Consider the following 21,827-nt stretch of genomic DNA (forward strand, 5'->3'; position numbering starts at 1 on the left):
CATCTCCCCTTCTAAACAGCAAAAGAACTCTTCCTCCCATTTCTCATGAAATAATCGTTTTCTAACGCGTACACACTGCTCTGATAATGCCATTATGCCACCACTGATATTGCTTATGAAACTGATATAGAACCTGCCCACGCCTAGGAGCTGCGTGAGGGAGAAACGGGGACTGTGAAGATGATGTCACTCAGAGCGATAAGCTTTGTGAAGGTCAGTGAGGCATTATTTCTCAAGTGAGGCACGATGCCCATCTATGTAATAAATATATGGCTTACGATATGAGTTTTTAGACATTCACGGTGAATGTGGTCGTAAGTAGGTATACTTCTCAGAATTAAAAGTGTCTGTCTGCAGTAAAAGTGTAGTTTTTACATTCGTAGAAACAATTTATTTCATTCAAATACGTAGAAAAACTGGAAAAATAATCTCTGTGAGGATTTTATGTAATTTTGGAGTACCGAAAATTCGCGCACTGCATTAAATTTCCTCGTTTCTATCCCACCAGCACTTAGCTGGATGATAGAGTCAATTTTGACAGCAGTTTTTCTGGCATCACGCCCGCTCTAGTGAAATTACGAAGACAGCTGCATGCTCGCTATTCTCTGTCTATATACGCGATGGACCTCTGCCATAGCTCTGGCATAAATAATGGTATATTTAATAATGCAACACTGGGTACGGCGTCTGATCGTGTTTTCAGAGCGAGGTGGATAATGAGCGCGCTCTGCAAGCTTATGCCACGGTGTGGCGCCACCTGAGAACTAAACTTTTGAAATTAACTTAACAGAAACTAGATGATTTGTGAACTTCATTATTGGGATAAGAAGAATGTCTGTTTCATGTGTAAATATATGAAGAGTTCGCGGGAAAAACGATGAATGTCACATTTCTGTTAAGGATTAGATAATGATCTAATCGAGTCTTTATCTGCAAGATGTAGTGCTGTTTCTACAGAAAATAAAGGAAAGGATTACTGTATTCGTGGTGATAATTCTCCTTTTTACCATTTTTACATACGAACAACATTAAATTTCGTAGTGATCCATTGAATTGGAGAATGACATCAATCTTAACAAAACTGTGACATTCATCGTTTTTCCCGCGAACTCTTCATATTATAGTTGCAGAATAATACTTATGTACAGGGAAAGGATTTATATGTAAATACATATTTACTTATAAAGCTAATATAATTTATATTTTGCATTATCTTTATGTTTCACAATGTGTAGGGTTGAAAAATCCTACTTTTATTTTCCATATTTTTCCATATTTTAGAGTTTAGTACATATTTTCGTTAATTTCCATATATTTTCCATATTTCATATAAAACAGTCCATATTATATTAGGTTTAACAATAAAACAAAACAAAATTCCATTAACTTTTAAAAATACATTTCAACAATGGAGATTTAAACACATGTTCAGTAATCCCTTTAACATCAGAGTTATTTGAAAATTAGCAGTCCTATCAACAATGGGAAAGTAAGTTACAAAACTGTATTAATTTAATTTAAAATTTTTAACAGACTTCAGTTGTGCAGCTCAACAGTTAAATGCCAGTCAGAGTACACATAGGTTCAGTTTTGTAAATCATACTATAAAGACGGTAAATATGCCAAAAGTACGTCATTCAGTCAATTTAAAATCAAAACTAACAAGTTACATTTCAGAATTTAAAGAAGATGGTTTATCAACTGACAATAAAATATTATTTTGTAATTTGTGTCAGTGTGCAGTATCATCTACACAAAAGTTCCTGGTGCAACAACACATTACAACTAGTAAACATCAGGCCAACAAACAACTAAATTCCAAGCAGAGACAATTGTTTTTAACACAACCAACAACATCGAATGTAAGATCTGAGTTTAACATCGACCTGTGCCGTTCTCTCATCTCTGCTGATATTCCTCTCTACAAACTAAAGAATAAGGTCTTCAGGGAATTCCTTGAAAAATATACTCAACATACAATCCCGGATGAGTCAACACTTAGGAAGACATATGCTCCATCCATCTACGATGAGACAATACAGAAGATAAGAGATGAAATTAAAGATAGTTCAATTTGGGTTTCCATTGATGAGACTCCCGACAAAGAAGGTAGACTTGTTGGTAATGTAGTTATCGGTTTGTTAAGTGAACAATATTCTGAACGAATTCTTTTACATTGTGATGTTCTAGAAAAGTGCAATAACAAAACTATAGTTAAACTGTTCAACGAAGCTATGGGTATCCTGTGGCCAAAGGGTATTATGTACGATAATGTGTTATTCTTTATTAGCGATGCTGCCCCTTATATGGTCAAAGCTGGACAAGCATTATCTGTTGTATATCCTAAATTGACTCATTTTACTTGTGTGGCGCATGCATTTCATCGTGTGGCAGAAGTGGTCAGAGACAATTTCCCTAAAGTAGATTTGTTGATTTCATCAGTGAAAAAAGTATTTCTCAAAGCTCCCAGTAGAGTTAACGTGTTGAAAGAAATGTACCCTGAAATTCCATTGCCACCAAAGCCAATTTTAACTAGATGGGGTACATGGCTAGAAGCAGTTGAATATTATGCCGAACATATAGACTCTATTAACAATGTTCTCCTTGCATTGGACTCTGAAGATGCAGTCTCAATTGATACTGCGAAAACAGTTACCTGTGACATAAGTGTGAAGAATGACTTAGCTCACATTCAGCATACATTTTCATGCATCATAAAAACGCTCAAAAGTCTCCAAAATAGGCACCTTTCACTATCTGAAAGTTTTGAAATTATAAATAGTACTGTGGAACAACTGAATCGTGGTAGAGGTAAAGTTGCAGATGCAGTAAGAGCTAAGGTGGACACTGTACTTTCAAAAAACCCTGGATATGAAGAACTACAAAAGGTTGTTGCTGTGATGAGTGGTGAATCAACAGTGAAGATTAACTTGGACTTATCCCCAGCTGACATTGTGAAATTGAATTATGTACCAGTTACTTCTTGTGACGTCGAACGCTCTTTTAGTCAGTATAAATCTATCCTCAGAGACAATAGAAGAAGATTCACTTTTCAGCACTTGAAAGAAATGTTTGTAACCTATTGTTATGGTAACAGACAATAAAAATTGTGTTTTGTTGAAACTACATTGGAAGATAAGGTACGTCCATTATATTTTTTGTTTAGTTTGATTAAAATGTACCAATATTTAACGTACATAGTCATTTTTTTATAATTTTAAGTCCATATTTAATTCCATATTTTGGTAAAAATCCATATTTAATTCCATATTTTGGTAAAAATAACTACATATATATTTAGATATTTCATATATTTTTAGTCCATATAAATCCGTTCCCTGCTTATGTAGTATGAAGAATCAAATTAATTATTAAAACAGTAATGAACTAGTGACACTATTAAGTATCTATACAGGGTCTTTCATAAGTAACGAGTCTATCGAAAAATTAACTATTTTGGATAATTACTTTTCAGTGATGTTCATCCTCATAAGAAATAACCCTTTCCAGTGCCGTACAGTCGATTTTGAAACAAACACCCCTTCCCTGCCGCCAGAGCTGTTAAACGAAAGAATGGTTAGTGTTTTAAACCTTTATTAAAACACGTAAATGTAAAAACAGTTTCAATTGTTGACAAATTATGGTGTACAATTTTCAAAGTGTCTTCCGTTCTGCTGAATGCACAAATTAAGCGACGTATAAACACTTCATGGACTGTGGTGAACATGTCAGGCGTAACCATTTGTATCGTGTGTTCAATTCGTTCCACTAATTCAGAAATAGTGCGTGGCTTAGTCGCATAGACAGGATTCTTGATGAATCCTCAGAAAAAGAAGTCCAGGGGAGTGAAATCAGATGATCGCGGAGGTCAACGGATTGGACCTGTGCGACCGATCCACCGCCATTTTCATTCCAGTTTGTCACAACAATGTCTATAGGTATGGTCGTGTGACATTATTCTTGGCGTATAGAAAACCATGCTCCAGGTAATTTTAAATTGGCATCAAATCCACATCTACATATGGATAAGTAGCTTCTTCTGGCGGCGGGGGAAGGGGGTGTTTGTTTTCAAATCGACTGTACGGCACCGGGAAGGGTTCTTTCTCGTGAGGATGAACATCATTTCAAAAACTATCCAAAATAGTTGATTTTATGATAGACTCGTTACTTATGAAAGACTCTATATTTTAATTGTAATTTATAATGTTTTATTTTGTTTAAAATTTTTGTGCACTGTATTACATTAAAAAGAATTTTAAAAATACAATATAAACTAGAAATCACAATCACCTATAGTTCGTATATCTTAATGATAGACGGTATCGTTTCGACATCGGTGTAGTGTCATCATCAGTTTCTTTCGAACTATTACGGCTCCAGCTCATCTTAATTTTCGACAATTGTTGTCGTCAGTGGTGGAGATATGTTACTATTATGATGGTGGGGATTTGTTTTATGTTGTGTATTATATTGTTTTATATAAGTGTTAAAGTGAACAACAAAGACAATAAAAATGGTAACATTCTAGGTAACTGGATGCAACATGTTAAGAGAGTGAACACAGATAATCTCTACACATTTTTAACTACAGGCCAAGAGGGGGGGAAGCCAAAAAACATTTAATAATGGACACTCATTTCTTCGGCAAAGTCTGATCGAACATACCAAAAATTATACAATAATGGTGATTAAGAATGTTCATTAAAATCAGAAGTTAAGTTAATTCATTGTCTATTGGTGTTTCATAACCACAGAATTCTAGATCAGGCATGCCCATTCGGAGCAAGTCTAGTCTTCAGTCGAGGTGTGACTGTGTCGTAGAATATCTTTTATGAATGTGCCTGCATGATATTCTGAGATTCTACGTCACTGTTGAACCTCATTTGAAGGCTAGATCTACCCCAGCTGGGCATGCCTGTTTTAGATAACACTAAGGAATAATCAATATTCAGTACGTACTTGTGGTTAATAATGAGGAAGAACTACGTTGTACAGTACACCATTTTCATCTTAAAGTAGAAAATTTTAATATTGAAACATAAACTGATTAAATTAAAATAGTGGAGTTTATTTGAAAAGATACATTTCGCAGAAAAATATGGATATACTATAAGTCTACATTGAGGCGTTCAGAGCTAAAGTGGATCAAGTCACAAATTTTCATAAATTGAGTTTACTTCATTTTCTGATTATCTGAAGTTGGATCTTTTCCGAGTAGTAATGGATCAAGTCTTAATTCCAAGCATTCGCCGGTAGGTGACACTAGTCACTTTTGACTCAGATTATTTGTTCACGATGTTCTGAGCTATAGTGAATCAAGTCACCAAAGCGTTGCTCAATTAACATCGCAGTTATTTACATTTTATAAATCTAGAATTTGAGAATGGAGCAATAAAATTATTGCCAATGAAATTAGATAATCCATTAGAGCTAGTTAACTTTAAGTCCTATTATCTCAAAACTACGTCTCATGGACTTGATCCACTTTAGCTCTGAATGCCTCATATTTCTTTGTTCGTCTGAAGACTAGAATAGAGGGAATCTTTCAAATGTTATTTTCTTTTTCTTTGCTAGCAAAGGAAAAAGTGTAATCTACACCTCTTCTAAACAATTCACCATTGTTTTTTCCTTCATTTAGATCAGTAGTGTCAGAGTTGTAAGCTCCAAAACCGGTTGTGAAGCTAGAGAGTGCAGTCGGAGCGTGAACTTGCTCATGTCTGTGGAAACACCGGAGCACGCAACGAGTCATAGTGGAGCGCTCCGCTCCATTTAGTCTCCGTCTGACAACACTGATTTAGATCAATAAGATTTAGATTTTTTTAAATAAATTTCACTTACTCTTTAAAAATTATTATAGAGCTAATTATTTATGTTCATGTCCAAATATATTAAATATAAAGAAAACTGCTTTCGAAACTTATAAACAACGCGATAGGCCATTCCAGAAACCACTTTTTTGGTGTCAGAGATGCTGAAAATTTATATCTCCGTGAAAATTCGAAATCTATTACTTTATAACATTGCAATACTTAGGTAATCTTTTAATACTAACTTTGTACAATATGAAAGTAAAAATTTTGTAAGCTCTGAACTCGCATGCAAGGACAAAGCGTGAACCGTCATGAAATAAACCGCACAATATATTGATTGACCTCAGTTGAAATGAAATTCCTGTGATAGCTGCGAAGAGCATACTACTAGACAAGTGAAAGAAATACAGATGCAACGGGAGACCTCGAAATAACGCCGAAAAGAGAATGCGGACAACACACGAAGATCTGGCTGAAGAATACTCATAGTGTGTGAAGAACTAGGACACTAAGACTGAGTCTTCGATACAGCTTCAGAGGAAATGAAATGTTTAGAGATGAGCTCAAAATCTGACAGATTCTATAACTAAAAATAGGCCTAATACCTGAAAGAAAATTGGATAATATGATAGCTATTATAAACATGAAGTGATGATCAAGTATGTGTTTATTATAGTTCTTTATTGTTCTGATTTATTAAATGGCCCATTGATTTCGTGGTTCACAAGGTCACGTCTAAGGATAGGGTTTTTGAGAAGAGACAAAAATCTTTAGCGTGGTTTCTTTAGCATAGGATGTAAAACAGGGGTTCTATGATATTCGGTATGTAAGAAACTCCTGTACTTAAAAGGGAGAGCTCCAAGAAGAAATTCCAGCAGTTTTTCTCCAAATTTCCCTTTTTTTTTAGTAGGTTATTGTACGACGCTTTATCAACATCTAGGTTATTTAGCGTCTGAATGAGATGAAGGTGATAATGCCGGTGAAATGAGTCCAGGGTCCAACACCGAAAGTTACCCAGCATCGAATTTCTCTTCTTTTTAGTGTAATAAAGAGCACAAAACTTTTAAAGAAAATAAATAATGATAAATTAGAATTAATAGTAGGCTACATTATGCAACGAGCCTATAATGATAGTAATTAAGACGCGAGGATGTTTATGAAACGAGCGCAAGCGAGTTTCATAATTTTCATACGAGCGTCTTAATTACCATTATAGGCAAGTTTCATACGACTTTTTATGCTCGACCATATTTCTAACTTGAAGTTATTCATAAGTATTCATGTTATTCTTATGTGACTGGGGAGCGAACTGACCTTGTGCAGTCTCGTAAATTGTGAGATGTGCGCAGACGCGAAAGTATTGATTTCTTCCGGGCAACGAAAGTCGACGACCTTGATATAATCTAGAGAGTAAGATAAACGTTAAACTTGATATAACCTTGAAATTGAATTCGACATTGAAAAACGAGATGACAAATTGAATTTATTTGAATATTATTTACAATTAACGCTAATTATTATAGTAACAGAACATAACCTTCTGCGACAGTATTGGATTTCCAGCCTGCGTGACGTTTTGCTAGTTGTCTTTCGATTGCATATCCGAGAATAATCGAAAACCTGAACTTGAAGGAATGGGTGTACTTTAATGACATGCATTAAAGGACTGCTACCAGGTATATAATTACTACATTTCGACATGGTCGAGCATAAAATATATTTAATAGTGTCACTACTTTTAATGCAGTTCTAAGATTAATTTCAAGCTTCATATTACAGAAATATTATTTCATAACTGTAATATATTTACATATGAAACAAATTTTTTCTTCTCCAATTATTGACATAATTCTAGCCGTCGCGGAATTATTCGTACAACAAAAAAGAGATACTTTTCCTACAAAAACATTTGTTATTTGTAGAATACGCCTACAATTGCAAAATTTTTAAGAGAAAAGTATTAGAACTTAAAACATCTACACTCATTTATTAAACTAACCTAACCCTAGTTGCTACAATAAAAAGACTTATTTTTTTATAGACGACGTAGCAAATGTATTCTCAGCGTCTGTATATAGAGTGAACCGTAAGTAATCATTAATTTCAGGGAGTTAGGATGTTTCAAACAAAAAAAAATTTAATACAGTTTTGCTAGTTTTTGCTCCCTTTTAGAGATAAAAGTTGTTTTATATTAAACACTTGATAGCGTGTTTTGGAAAAGCCATTGATTGAATTCCCAATATGATCAGTCAATTATATATTATATTATATTATATTATGATTATATTATATTATGATAATGAATGATTGAAAAAAAAAATTAGTTTTGTCCTTTAAATGTGCAGAAATTTTATCCGTACAAATGTAACATTTTAAAATTCCCTTGCAGAACGAAAAGTTACATTTGTTCCGATCAATTTTCTGTACATTTAAAGGACAAAACTAAAATTCTTTCAATCATTTATCATCATAATACACATCTCTCTTAAACTAACTGAGCATATTGGGAATTAAATCAATGGCTTTCACAAACACGCTATGAAATATTTCATATAAAACAATTTTTGTCTTTAAAAGGAAGCAAAAAAGAAAAAATTGTATTAAACTATTTTGTTTGAAATAACTCAAAGAATATCCCTCTGAAATTAATGGCATTATTTACGATTCACGCTGTACACAAGTGGCAAGAATTTCGATAAACATTAATATAGTTATGTGAGAGGAGGTACGGGAATAATGGTGAAAAATTGATTATTTCGAAAAAGTCTTGCCATATAGTGGCACAGTAAAAAATCTAGGAATTTATATGGACAAAAACTTAAGTTAGAATACGTAGTCTATATCACACACATATGTAAAATAATTTTTATAAAATTCACACATTAAAAGGAATCCGAAATTTTCTTTCGTTGGTATTTAGAAATAATCTAGTACAGTCGCACTTGATGCCTCATTTTGATTACTGTGATACTTGCTTCACTGACTTAATACGCGTATGAGAATAACAGAAATACTATGAATTGTTCATAATGCATAATTCGATTTATTTGCAACGTCCGTAGATCTGACCGTATCTCACCTTCACTTAATAATATGCTGTCTCAAAGAGCGAAGAGCTATTCACTCTCTCACCTTACTCTTCAACATTTTTCAGAGCTCTAACCCCAGCTATTTAGCTTCTCGCTTTCAAAATTTATCCCCGTATCACGCAATATGTACTCTTTTACAACACATCTCACTCTCTATTCCTAAACATAGAATATCCTTCTATTCTTCATCTTTCACCATCTCTGCATTTCATCTCTTGAACTCACTACCACAACATATCAGAGATTATCTGACATTATCAAGTTTTAAAAATAAACTACAAATGCACTTCTTAAATTCATATTCCCTTCAATTGCAAGCCCTTTTCTATGTCACAGTTTTATAAAAAATATCTATGTTTTCACTGTCATTACACTCCCTTGTTCATCAGATGAATTTATTATCATAAGCTTTTCTATTGTGGCTTTTATTTAAATTTCGTTTTTTATTATTTTATTACATTCCATTTGTTGTATTCTTCCTTACGTTTTTCCTCCTACCTATTTGTACTAATTGAGTTACTTATGTTGTATTCCGATCTATACAACTATATTTTACTGTCTTGTATTATGTTATTTTTTCAATTTGTGTTGCTTTTCTTTTGTTATTATTTTGTAATAGCCTATATTAGTATTTTGTTCTTTTCACTATTTGTTAAATTCCACTGCTTGTGTATTTTGTGAGTTGGTGGAGTGTAAGAGAAGGTCCTATTGCCGTAACTCCGCCAGTATGAATAAATAAATAAATAAATAAATAAGTAAATAAATAAATAAACGAATATACGAATAAATGAATAAATGAATGAATGAATAAATAAATGAATAAATAAATGAATGAATAAATGATTGAATAAATAAATGAATAAATAAATGATTGAATAAATAAATGAAAAAATAAATAAATGAATAAATGATTGAATAAATAAATGATTGAATAAATGAATAAATAAATAAATAAATAAATGATAGAATAAATAAATGAATAAATAAATGATTGAATAAATAAATGAATAAATAAATAAATAAATGATTGAATAAATAAATAAATAAGTAAAAAAGTAAATAAATAATAGCTCTGTCCACCTCATAAAACTTCATGGATAGAAAACCGATCCTCCCGGTGAGAAATCTTTATGTAACTAGGTTCTCTTCGATCTATTTCTTCCAAACATCAAGGAAGAATAAGAAGACAGATTGTTTAACCGTTCATGTCGGACGGAAATGTCTCTAATATGAATACAATCTAAGCTTTTTAATTCTCTAGTCTTTTGTAGGAATTAGTACAAAAGGATTTGTCAGGTACTTTCCTCCCTAAGTGAAACTGAAACCACAAAGTAAAACTTTTTTCATATTCCGTGACAACTTTCTTTAATAAGTTGGAAATAAGATTGAGTTCGCTGGTAGAAAGAGTTTCACACTTTTTTTTAAACTTCCTTCTAGAGTATTTCTTGAAATAAATTTCGTTATGAGTTTCGTAAATAAATGCTTTCACATACAAGTAACAAGTTCAACTCCATTTGCACCTTAAAGTGTCCTGAGATCTACTTCAACAATAAAACTGTACGGGTCTTGGACACTTCGAAAGAAAATTCTAGCTGTAACTTTTCAACATCAAGTTCACAGATCTGAATTAAGAGTCTGCACTTTGCCAGCAATCAGCAAATATTTCAAGCTAACAAGATTTCAGTTCGTATCATATATGTTCAAAAAATTTCAAGAACTAAATTAAGATAATAATAATAATAATAATAATAATATGCATACCTAAATTAAATTAAATTATTAAACTCGATCATGAATATAACTTCAATTTGACTGCGCCCGTAAGAAATCGTTTAGCCTTTTCTTGAAAGTGGTTATTGTTTGGCAGCCCCTAATCTTCTGAGGTAGAGAATTCCATTCACGGGGGACTGAGACAGTAAAAGAGGATGAATAGTGGGATATTCTATGGGCAGGAATTGCTAGCATTTGGCTCTCCTGTGGCCTGGTGTTTAGATTGTGATTGGAGGATAAGTAGTTAAACCGGGAACGAAGATAATTTGGAGTAGAAGTGTGGAGAACTCGAAACAGAAGAGACAGCGAATGAAGTGTTCTACGGTTATTAAGTTCCAGTCAGGATAAAGATTTGAACGAGGGTATAACATGGTCAAATTTATAAGTAATTATTTAACGATTCTTTTATCGTCATATGTTTATATTCGACCTACAGACTGGGAAAATGTGTAACTCTTTTGTGTAATATGAAATTCCTAAGAAGTTCCTGAAGTTTATTATTGGGCTGACACAACAGCTTTCGCTATTGCATCAGTCTATAGATGGCAGTTTCCAAAGAAGAAAATTATGACGTCATACGCTGATTAGCGTGGCTAACGAGAAAGGCAGGCTACCGTGCGAAGTCACATTCTTATTCATAATATGGCCAACCTTGAACAAGTTTATATATAAATGCACGTTTAACATGAGTTTAATATAGCAATTCTTTTGTTTTTTAGAACTTTGAACATTTATTTATATTAGGCGATTGTCAAGAAGGCCATGACTAGACCATGATAATCACGTGACTCCAATTCGTGCCGAAGCCTGTCTTTCTCGTTACCAACTCTGATAAGTAGGCCGTGCAGGTGCAAGCTGGACGAGTCCACTTACATAGGTGTATGACTCAAGCCGTTCATAAATAGTTTTAGGCATCACGCACAACACGACTAGGGGTAAACAATTCTCGTCGTTAAAATTCTCTAACTCGCAGCGCTTGTGTTTTAGTTTTAATAATGATTGAAAACTGCTAAAATAATAAATAGATATAAAAGGATTGACTGATTAATATACTGGTTCATATGATGCGTTTGAGTAAAGAAACGTTAATTTCTAATACACGAGTCGACCTGGTTGGCGAGTTGGTATAGCGCTGGCCTTCTATGCCCAAGGTTGCGGGTTCGATCCCGGGCCAGGTCGATGGCATTTAAGTGTGCTTAAATGCAACAGGCTCATGTCAGTAGATTTACTGGCATGTAAAAGAACTCCTGCGGGACAAAATTCCGGAACATCCGGCGACGCTGATATAACCTCTGCAGTTGCGAGCATCGTTAAATAAAACATAACATCTAATGCACGGATATCTCAAGGTAGGTAATGGCTCTCAGCTATGTAAAGTAATGGGTTCTATGAATATTTCGACTGCCTGTGAGGGTTCGATCCTCGGTTCTTTTTTTCGTATTCTTTAATGTCTAACTCCGTTAGCAGACGATTCTAGAAGGTTCTGGTTAAGGGGTTAGGTACAGCTTACAGCAGTACGATTTTTGGAAATATTCAACATTTTTTTCCTCCATTTCTGTATCTTGTACAATAATGAAACACTGTCCTTCTGCTATATGAAAAAAAATATATATATTTTTACGATTTAAAAATAATTATTTATATATATATATATATATATTTTTTTTTAATTCAAAATGTTGGTAGTTAACTCTGCAGTGATGAAGCGTTTCCCTCATAACTCAAAAACTTGTTAACTTTTTTATGTTCTTTTATTGCTGAAACTCATGTTTACAATATCATGATCTTTCAATTACATTCCTTAATAAATAATATTTTTTTTTTATTTTGTGCAATAGAAAATATTGACCATTTTTCAAATGAATTTATTTTTTATCAGACAATCTATCAAAGGTAAAGAAGTGATTTTGCATTATATTGTAGATAAGACATGCATAAATACACACAAAAAATTTATCACAGAATGTTGGATAGTTTTTTAGTTATGTGGGAAACGCAACATTACTGCACAGTGAACTGAATTTAAAAAAATTTAAATAATTTTTTTAATCGTAAAAATATGTTTTTCTTATAGCGGAAGGACAGTGTTTCACACATACTAATTTTCATTATTGTACAAGATACAGTAATGGAGGAAAAAAATGTTGAGTATTTTCAAAATATTACTGCTGTAAGTTGTACCTAATCCCTTAATACTACCTTAAAACGGAAATATGTAATCGACGAAACATCTTACGAACAAGAATGTTCCTCAGCAGAAGTTATAAAAGCTTGAATACTGCCTTCGGTAATCATTCACGGTTTAAATCTCTGAACTCGTGACAGCAAAAGTGAATGATAACGATACAAGAACTAATAGCTATACGATACTTCAGCAGTATACGTCCACAGGTTCCAGCTCCATACGGGTTGTCATTGATCTCGTATGTCGCAGACCAATTTGTATGTCATTAGTCTGAATTCAACATTTTTCATGGTCTACTCAGGTTGTGATGTTCTGATGGCAGTGTCGCTAGAAGTAACATAACTCAAAATAACTTCGGAATATGTATTATATGTCTTTCTCGTGTTAAATTTTACCGTACCTGGTTAACATGTTTCGGCCTACTATTGGCCTTCTTCAGAACTGGTTGTTGCTGGTCTTGGTGCCTTTTGTTTTGTTTCCTGTGGGGGTGTGTTTGTGTAGTGTAATGTGAAGTCAAAGAATGTGTGTTCTGAAATTGAGCTGTGTGTTGAGAATTTCATTTGGATGTGTTTTTGTGTGTCTGTATATTTCATATTGTTCTAGTGTGTTTAGTTTCTGGCTTTTTAGTTGGATGTGTAGAATTTCTATGTCTGTGTTTATATCTCTATAGGTGTGGTTAGCATTTGTGATGGGTTCTGCATAGGCTATGTGGAAGTGTTTTGTAATTTTGTTATGGCTGTGATGTGTTCTTTGTAACGTGTTTGAAATGATCTGCTTGTTTGACCAATGTAGAAGTTGTTGCAGGAGTTAGATTTGAGTGTGTATACGCCTGTGTGGTTGTATTTGTTTGTTTGTGTTGTTTGTGTGTTGAGATGTTTTTGTAGAGTATTATTTGTTCTGTATGCGATGTTGTAATTTAATTTCTTGAATGAGGTTGCAATCTTGTGTGTGTTTTTATTTTCGTATGTTAGTGTGATGTATTTTTTGTGTTCTTGTGTTCGTGTTGTATTCTTATGTTTTTTGTGATTATGTTTTGTCTTTCGTATTATGTTGCCTATTATGTTGGGGTTGTATCCGTTTTCTTGTGCTATGTATTTGATTGTGTTTAGCTCTTCTTTGTAATCATGTTGGTTCATTGGTATGTTGAGTAGTCTGTGTACCATTGTTCGGAATGTATCTTGTTTGTGTTGTGTTGGGTGATTGGATGTATTGTGTAGGGTAAACTAAGGTCTGTTGGACAGTCGGGCATGTTGGACACTCCGTACTTTGTGTTACCACGCCACTTGTGGGCACCACATTCTGCTAGAAGGCAATAACGGAAGTAGCCCCACTCGTGCCTACTTCCGTAATTGACTTCTAGCTGAATGTGGTGCCCACAAGTGGCGTGGTAACACGTTAAAGTACGGAGTGTCTAACATGCCCGACTGTCCAACAGACCCTAGTTTACCCTATGTGTCTTGTTGTTGCTGTTGTTGTTTTCTGTAGACTTTGAATGCGTGTTTATGTGTATGTTTCAAAATAACTTATAAATCATTAATTTGAGGGAATGTAGATAACTTAAGTATTAAGAAATAATATAATGTTATTGATAAACTGGAAAATAAAAAAGTAATAAGAGCGATGTTCTAATATACTGATTAACAGTTGCTTCTGTTTGATTCATTTTTAAAAAATGTTCTATGTTTATAAACTTTAAATAAATACTGTATGTAAATATTTTTATGTGTTTTTCTTTGTCAATTACATGGTTCTGTCGCAAAAAAAAACATACTAATAGGCTTCCATGGTTTGGATTAAGCTATGAATTTACTCGCAATGTGCATTGTTTAGGGCGTCCAATTATACCTAGCAAGCAGGCGTCTAATAAGTTAATAACCCAGAACCGGCTCTGGCTGTAAGTAATAATGCATCTAAATCAACTGTAAATGCATAAACTATAAATGTGATCCTGATCGATGATGAAGAAAGACATTGTTAGAGCTAAAGAATATTTTAGTTATATTAATATACATTTTATTGACAATCAATTTGGTTATATTATTTGTAATGTGTATGACAGACTATGGTACAAGACTTCAAACATGTAAACTTAATTACGTACTAAGAATAAACACGTTACTTAATCTAAAGGATTTCATAAATCCTCTGTCGTTTTTTATACATATATAGATTATTTAGAAACTAGAAGACGTGATACAGTGATAAAAGAACAACGGTAGAAAACTAAACTTAAGTACTGGGATGAAACGTGTCTTTTATCTCTATAAATCTCATAAGATTGTCTTTGACAGAGATTAAACGATGAAATGTGTAAACATATCACACAGCACGCTCTGTTTGCACAGACATTCTTAGTACTAACAATACAATATTTCATTTCTTCTTACAATTTTATTAAAACCCTCATAAAATTATAACCTTTTATGAAGTATCTTATACTATTTCGTCACATTCTCTTCATCCCCTTCAATAAGTAATTCCTTTCTATTTTATTCCATCCTATTATACGAGTATTATACTCGTATTCCATTCTTTTATTATTTAATTTTGCATCGCCTATTAAATTGTATTGTTTGTTACGTTCAATTATATTTTATTATATACTTTTACATCATACTTAATATTATCGTATTGTATTCCATTCCACCTCTCTCATTTTCTAATATTCTGGTCTCTTCTTTTCAATTCTATCTTAGTACTTCTTATTAAATTCAATATAATCTGTTATATTTTTTTAGCTTATTCCGTATTATTTATTCGATGTTATTCTATTCATTTTATATCTCCTTATCTATTCTACTCCATTATGCTCCCTATTCTATGATTTTCTATTTTACTTTACTCTGTTCTATTCAATTCCATTCCATGTTGCAGTAATCTGTGCTATTGTATTCTATTATTTTTTATTTTATTTTATTCTTTTCTACTTCATATTCTGCTCTCTTATACCAGGGTGTTCATTTGTCCTGATTTTCTGAGGCAATCCCGTTTTTGGAGAAATGTTCCTCTGTACTGAAAGTTTTTTGGGGACGCTCAAATGTTCTGCTTTATTGCGATGATGTTTGACTATTATATTACCTTACGCTAGGAAGTGTCATTTGTATGATAGATAGATAGATAGATAGATAGATAGATAGATAGATAGATAGATAGATAGATAGATAGATAGATAGATAGATAGATAGATAGATAGATGGATGGATGGATGGATGGATGGATGGATGGATGGATGGATGGATGGATGGATGGATGGATGGATGGATGGATGGATGGATGGATGGATGGATGGATGGATGAGATAGGTAGGTAGGTAGATGAGATAGGTAGGTAGGTAGGTAGGTAGATGAGATAGGTAGGTAGGTAGGTAGATGAGATAGGTAGGTAGGTAGGTAGGTAGATGAGATAGGTAGGTAAGGAGATGAGATAGGTAGGTAGGTAAGTAGATGAGGTAGGTAGGTAGATTAGGTAGGTAGGTAGGTAGGTAGATGAGATAGGTAGGTAGGTAGATAAACTTTGTCAGAGGCATGTATGCATAGACATCACTTACTTACTTACTTACTTACTTACTTACTTACTTACTTACTTACTTACTTACTTACTGGCTTTTAACCCTTTCTTACCTATAGATACCATATGGCAATAATTAACTTTATAGCATTTGTATACTTGTGTGTTACATATGAAGGTAAATTTTGCTGGATAACTTCTATTTCAATACATTTTCATCAATATAGTTTTGTTTCAAATGTTGCCACTCCCGTAACTTGGTCACTGAATTGGTCCTAATACAGCTCTTTGTTTCAACATGGATTGCTTGTAAATTTAATTTGGGTTAGAAAGGGTTAAGGAACCCGGAGGTTCATTGCCGCCCTCACATAAGCCCGCCATTGGTCCCTAGCCTGAGCAAGATTAATCCAGCCTCTACCATCTTATTCCACCTCCCTCAAATCCATTTTAATATTATCTTCCCACCTACGTCTCGGCCTCCCTAAAGGTCTTTTTCCTCCGGCCTCCCAACTAACACTCTATATGCATTTCTGGATTCGCCCATACGTGCTACATGTCCTACCCATCTCAAACGTCTGGATTTTATGTTCCTAATTATGTCAGTTGAATACAATGCGTGCAGCAGTTCTGCGTTGTGTAACTTTCTCCATTCTCCTGTAACTTCATCCCTCTTAGCCATATTTTCCTAAGAACGTTATTCTCAAACGCATAGACATTGTCAATAAAATATATTAATACATTAAAATTAAACTAAGTCAAATATAAAATACATTATTCAGTTCAAATGCCCACACGTGCATCCTATGACTACCTGATATCTTCTTCTGCCACGAATTTTTCTCCCATTCGTCGTCTGTAATCTGGTATCTTCTTCTACTCCGAACTCTTCCCCTTTACACCATTCCTTCCAGTGCATTCTTCAGTAGGCAGTTCCTTCTCCGTCAGTGACTCAAGCAATTCCTTTTTCTCTTTCTGATCAGTTTCAGTATTATTCTTTATTCACCCACTCTTTCCAACACAGCTTCATTTCTTAATCTCTCTGTCCATTTCACAGCTTCATTCTTCTCCATGTCCACATCTCAAATGCTCTTAATCGTTTCTCTTCACTTTGTAATGTCCGTGTTTCTGCCCCATACAATGCCACACTCAATACAAAGCACTTCACTAGTCTCTTCCTTAGTTCTTTTTCCAGGGGTCCGCAGAGGATGCCGAACTCTATAGGTAATCATTTAATCTTAAATAATGGATATTAAAACTAATTTCTTTTTACTATTCAAATAAAATTATTGTGCAAAAATTCAAGGTATTCAGTATATAGCCAGTAGAATATATCGATGTTGAATTAAGTATTAGAACTACATAGTTCAATAAAAGTTTCAAACGTCAGTTAATATAAATTTTGCCTCATTACTGCTTAGTTTACCCTGACCACAAAATTCCAATCACACACGCAAACATTCGCAAATAAATTCACAAACATCATAGATAAAATTACTGAAATAGTCATGACATACTGAGAGAATATGTAAATGAATATTGTCATTAAAATCAAATCCATTCCTGTTAGAAAATACAGTTGGTTTGTCTATATATGTATGAATGTTTATGGAAATAAGCTTAACAAGTAAAGTTCCACTACAAATTTTTTTGGCGAAATGTTTGGTATTATTTAAATTTTTGTATATGGTACATTAATTGGGTATGAAAACGAAGTCTCCACGAACACAATCTTTTAAATGAAACAGAGCCAACTGCTGAATCTATGACGTCATAGATCTCATCTCTCGAACCCCTTGAGAGGGGAAGCATAAGTAACGAGTAAATAGGATGGAAAGGCAGTATCAGAATGCTTTTACCTTTTACAGTGTTGTGCTTATTTTTTAAATTAGAAATACAACATCGATTACAGATTAATTTTGCTTAATCATGGAGCAAAATAATTAATGCTCGTTTATATGATAAATTTCTCTTTACATTGGACATAACATCCATTTAACATATTGTCAGTTGATAATGTATTAAAGATATAAATTCCCAAATAGAAACACCCATAAAACGGTGTAATTTTAACAAAAGTCCGGTTCTCATATATAAATTATAAGAAATAGATTACAGCAAACAAATTATTTTGAAATGAAGTTGTGCTCGAAAGAGTGGGTGAAGAAAGAATGATGCTGAAAATGATCAGAAAGAGAAAAAGGAATTGGTTGGGTCACTGGTTGAGAAGAAACTGCCGACTGAACGATGCACTGGAAGGAATGGTGAACGGGAGAAGAGTTCGGGGCAGAAGAAATCAGATCATTAGACGACATTGGGATATGTAGATCATATGCGGAGACTAAGAGGAAGGCAAAAAATAGGAAATATTGGAGAATGTTGGGTTTGCGGTGAAAGACCTGGCCATACGCAGACCACGTATGTATGTATGTATGTATGTATGTATGTATGTATGTATGCCTATGTATGTATTTATGTATGTAACTATGTATGTAGCTATGTATGTATGTACGTATTTGCGAATTTGCGACAAAATATTAGTTCCAGCTTTGGAATCTAAGAATCTCATGTTTCGATTTTATTCTAAATGAGTCCACACCTGTGGAGTAACGGTTAGAGCATCTGGCCGCGAAACCAGGTGGCTCGGGTTCGAATCCCGGTTGGGGCAAGTTACCTGGTTGAGGTTTTTCCGGGGTTTTCCCTGAACCCAATAGGCTATGAGCAAATGCTGAGTAAATATCGGTGTTGAACCCTGGACTCATTTCACCGGTATTATCACCTTCATTTCATTCAGACGCTAAGTAACCTGAGATGTCGATACAGCGTCGTAAAATAACTTACTAAAAAATATTCTAAATAAACCCAACCTCTTTGGTTTCATAATGTCTCATGCCTAGCTGGTAAGAAATTTTTGACTTATAAACGTTTTTCGTGATTTCAATTAATCAGTTAATTAATGAAAATAAACTTTAGTATATTGTTGTGCTTTCCGTAGGATCTAAGAAAAAATCCTAAAAACGGTCCATGTGCGGTACCTACATAATCTCACCGCCATATGTTTCGGAATTTTTCAAACTAATGCTTCACAAATCAGTGCCTTGGTTTTCGATTGCCGTAATCGGGACTTCTGGACGAGCTAATTCGGCCTTCATTCACACAGAGTATAGGGACTAGATTCCCTTGACTAGTGAGGAATGTGACGCCCGCCTTTCGCTCCGTCTCTTTCCTGCTGCTGTTAAACCATGTTAAGGATTGTGTTCTGCGACATCTCTGGTCACAATAATTAGGTACGTCCGTTTTCGGTTTTTTCATTCAACATTTTTCAAAGTTTCTTTAATGGAACGACGGCGAACGGAGTGAGACAAGTGGCTTACAGGCTTCGAGTTCACTTAGTTTCTTTCTCACTTCCCCAAATCCCCTCTCGAGGACTAGCTATCGTGCACATTTTAGTTTCCCCTCCTTTCTTTATCATTATTTGATTCGATTCGCTATTTCTGGACATCTATATCTAATAGCCTGATTTCCATTGGAACTTCGCGTCTGTTTTGCGCCTTGTGTACGTCCTGTTGACTTACATAACCGATGGCCTTGCGCAATTCTGACTACAAGACTAGGGAGCCGCACCGTTTTTACTGTCTAATTATGGTTTATAAAGCTCACAAAACTCAGGACGAAACGAATGGAAGGTCGACGGCGATAATGGTGATAATTATCACCATAAGCAATGCAATTATCATCATCTTCGATAGCAGTTCGAGTATTTGAGCATTTACACTTGAATGGCAGCAGCAACAGAATGGAGAACACATGCGAAAGCTGTGACCTGGGAATGAAATTGATTAAGTTAATTCACAAAGCTAATAACATCAAAATGTAATGTTGTTTGCATGTACGAACTATCAGGTTGAGCGAAAATTAAGTTATTATTGTAGAGCTGTGTCAACTGTTATTTTCTCTACTTAATTGTTTTAAATACAAATAAACGTTATTTTGCTGTTTTTGTTAAAATATAGTTCTTTTATTTTTTACTATTACACTCTTACTACGTCATACTACTTTTGACCAATAAAACGGTACGAAAGGACGTATTTAAACCAATCATAGCTGCTTATCGCACAATTTTATCGCGTCCCTAGCATTTGTTTAATTTTATCGCGTCCCTAGCATTTGTTTAATTTTATAGCGTCCCTAGCATTTGTTTCTTTGTTTACCAATATTTGAAACTGCGCTGGTCTGGACGTCAAAAATATATATAAAATTACAAACCACTCCAGTCGATGCACAGCAGTTTCAAATATGACTCGCATTGGAATTCAAGAACAAGAATTAATAAAAATCACTGATCATACCTATGCATCTTCTGAAATCCGATTTACAAATAAATGAAGAGCACCATTCGGAAATCCTGAATAAGTTGAATACACCATGTAGACCTAAATCAACGAGTTCCACTTCTATTATGCACACGTTCAATATAACATCCATTGTACCACCAACCACATTCAAATTTGAAAATTGTAAATTCAATAATTGATTTTCTCTAGATAAATCAAAACGTCTAGTGAGATTACTGTTGATAAAATAAATGAATAGAAACAGTATATTGTGTTCCCTATTTTCTGTAGTAACTACAATATTCCAAAACATTGTAGGTTTACAGAAGGCTATAGACGAAATTACGAAGTTTTGTTCGAATTGGGACTTGAAAATATTAACAAGAAGAAAACGGAAGTGCTAATATGCTTATGTAAGAAAGAAGAAGTGCGGATTTAAAAAAGTGGTATCTAAACAATATCCGAATTGAGAGTATGACTAAATTTACAAATTTTGGGAAAATATTAGATATAAGGAAGATTGGAAAGCACTAGGCCTACATGAAAATATCGTAAATAAAGGGAACGTAGCACTTCAGCAATAGACAAATGTTTAAATAAATGACCTAACACACACAGCAAAAGATTAAATATTTACAGAGCGATGATTAAAGCAAAGCTATTATGTAATGTTGAGATCTGGGGAAATTACTTATCACAAGTGAATATAGGTAGAATAAGATCTAAATGTTTAAAAAAAATTGAGGATCCCACGGAATGTCTCAAATATAGCAGCCAGATTGAAAATGGGGATCGAGTGTAGTAGGGGAACAATATTAGTTAGGAAAATTAGGTAAATTTTTGGTTATATTCCAGAGCAGCCGTGGCGAAAATGCGATCGTGCGCCGAGCCACTGTATAACCTGCAACGTGCATAGCACCTATGAAGGGAGGCGGACATCCGAAGGGGAAGTGAAGCAACCGTCTGACTTATTTACGGATTTTCGTTTTCCTTACGTCAAGCACTCAAATATAATTTTATACAGTGCAAGGCTACAAATTAATGTTTAATACGTGTAACGAAGAAAGAAATGAACAATAAAACATAGGACACATTATCACAACCTAAAATTAACTGTCTTCAGAATGTCTCTGCG

This window comes from Periplaneta americana, chromosome 12 (genome assembly GCF_040183065.1).
Source record: "Periplaneta americana isolate PAMFEO1 chromosome 12, P.americana_PAMFEO1_priV1, whole genome shotgun sequence".
In the NCBI taxonomy this organism is placed as follows: domain Eukaryota; kingdom Metazoa; phylum Arthropoda; class Insecta; order Blattodea; family Blattidae; genus Periplaneta; species Periplaneta americana.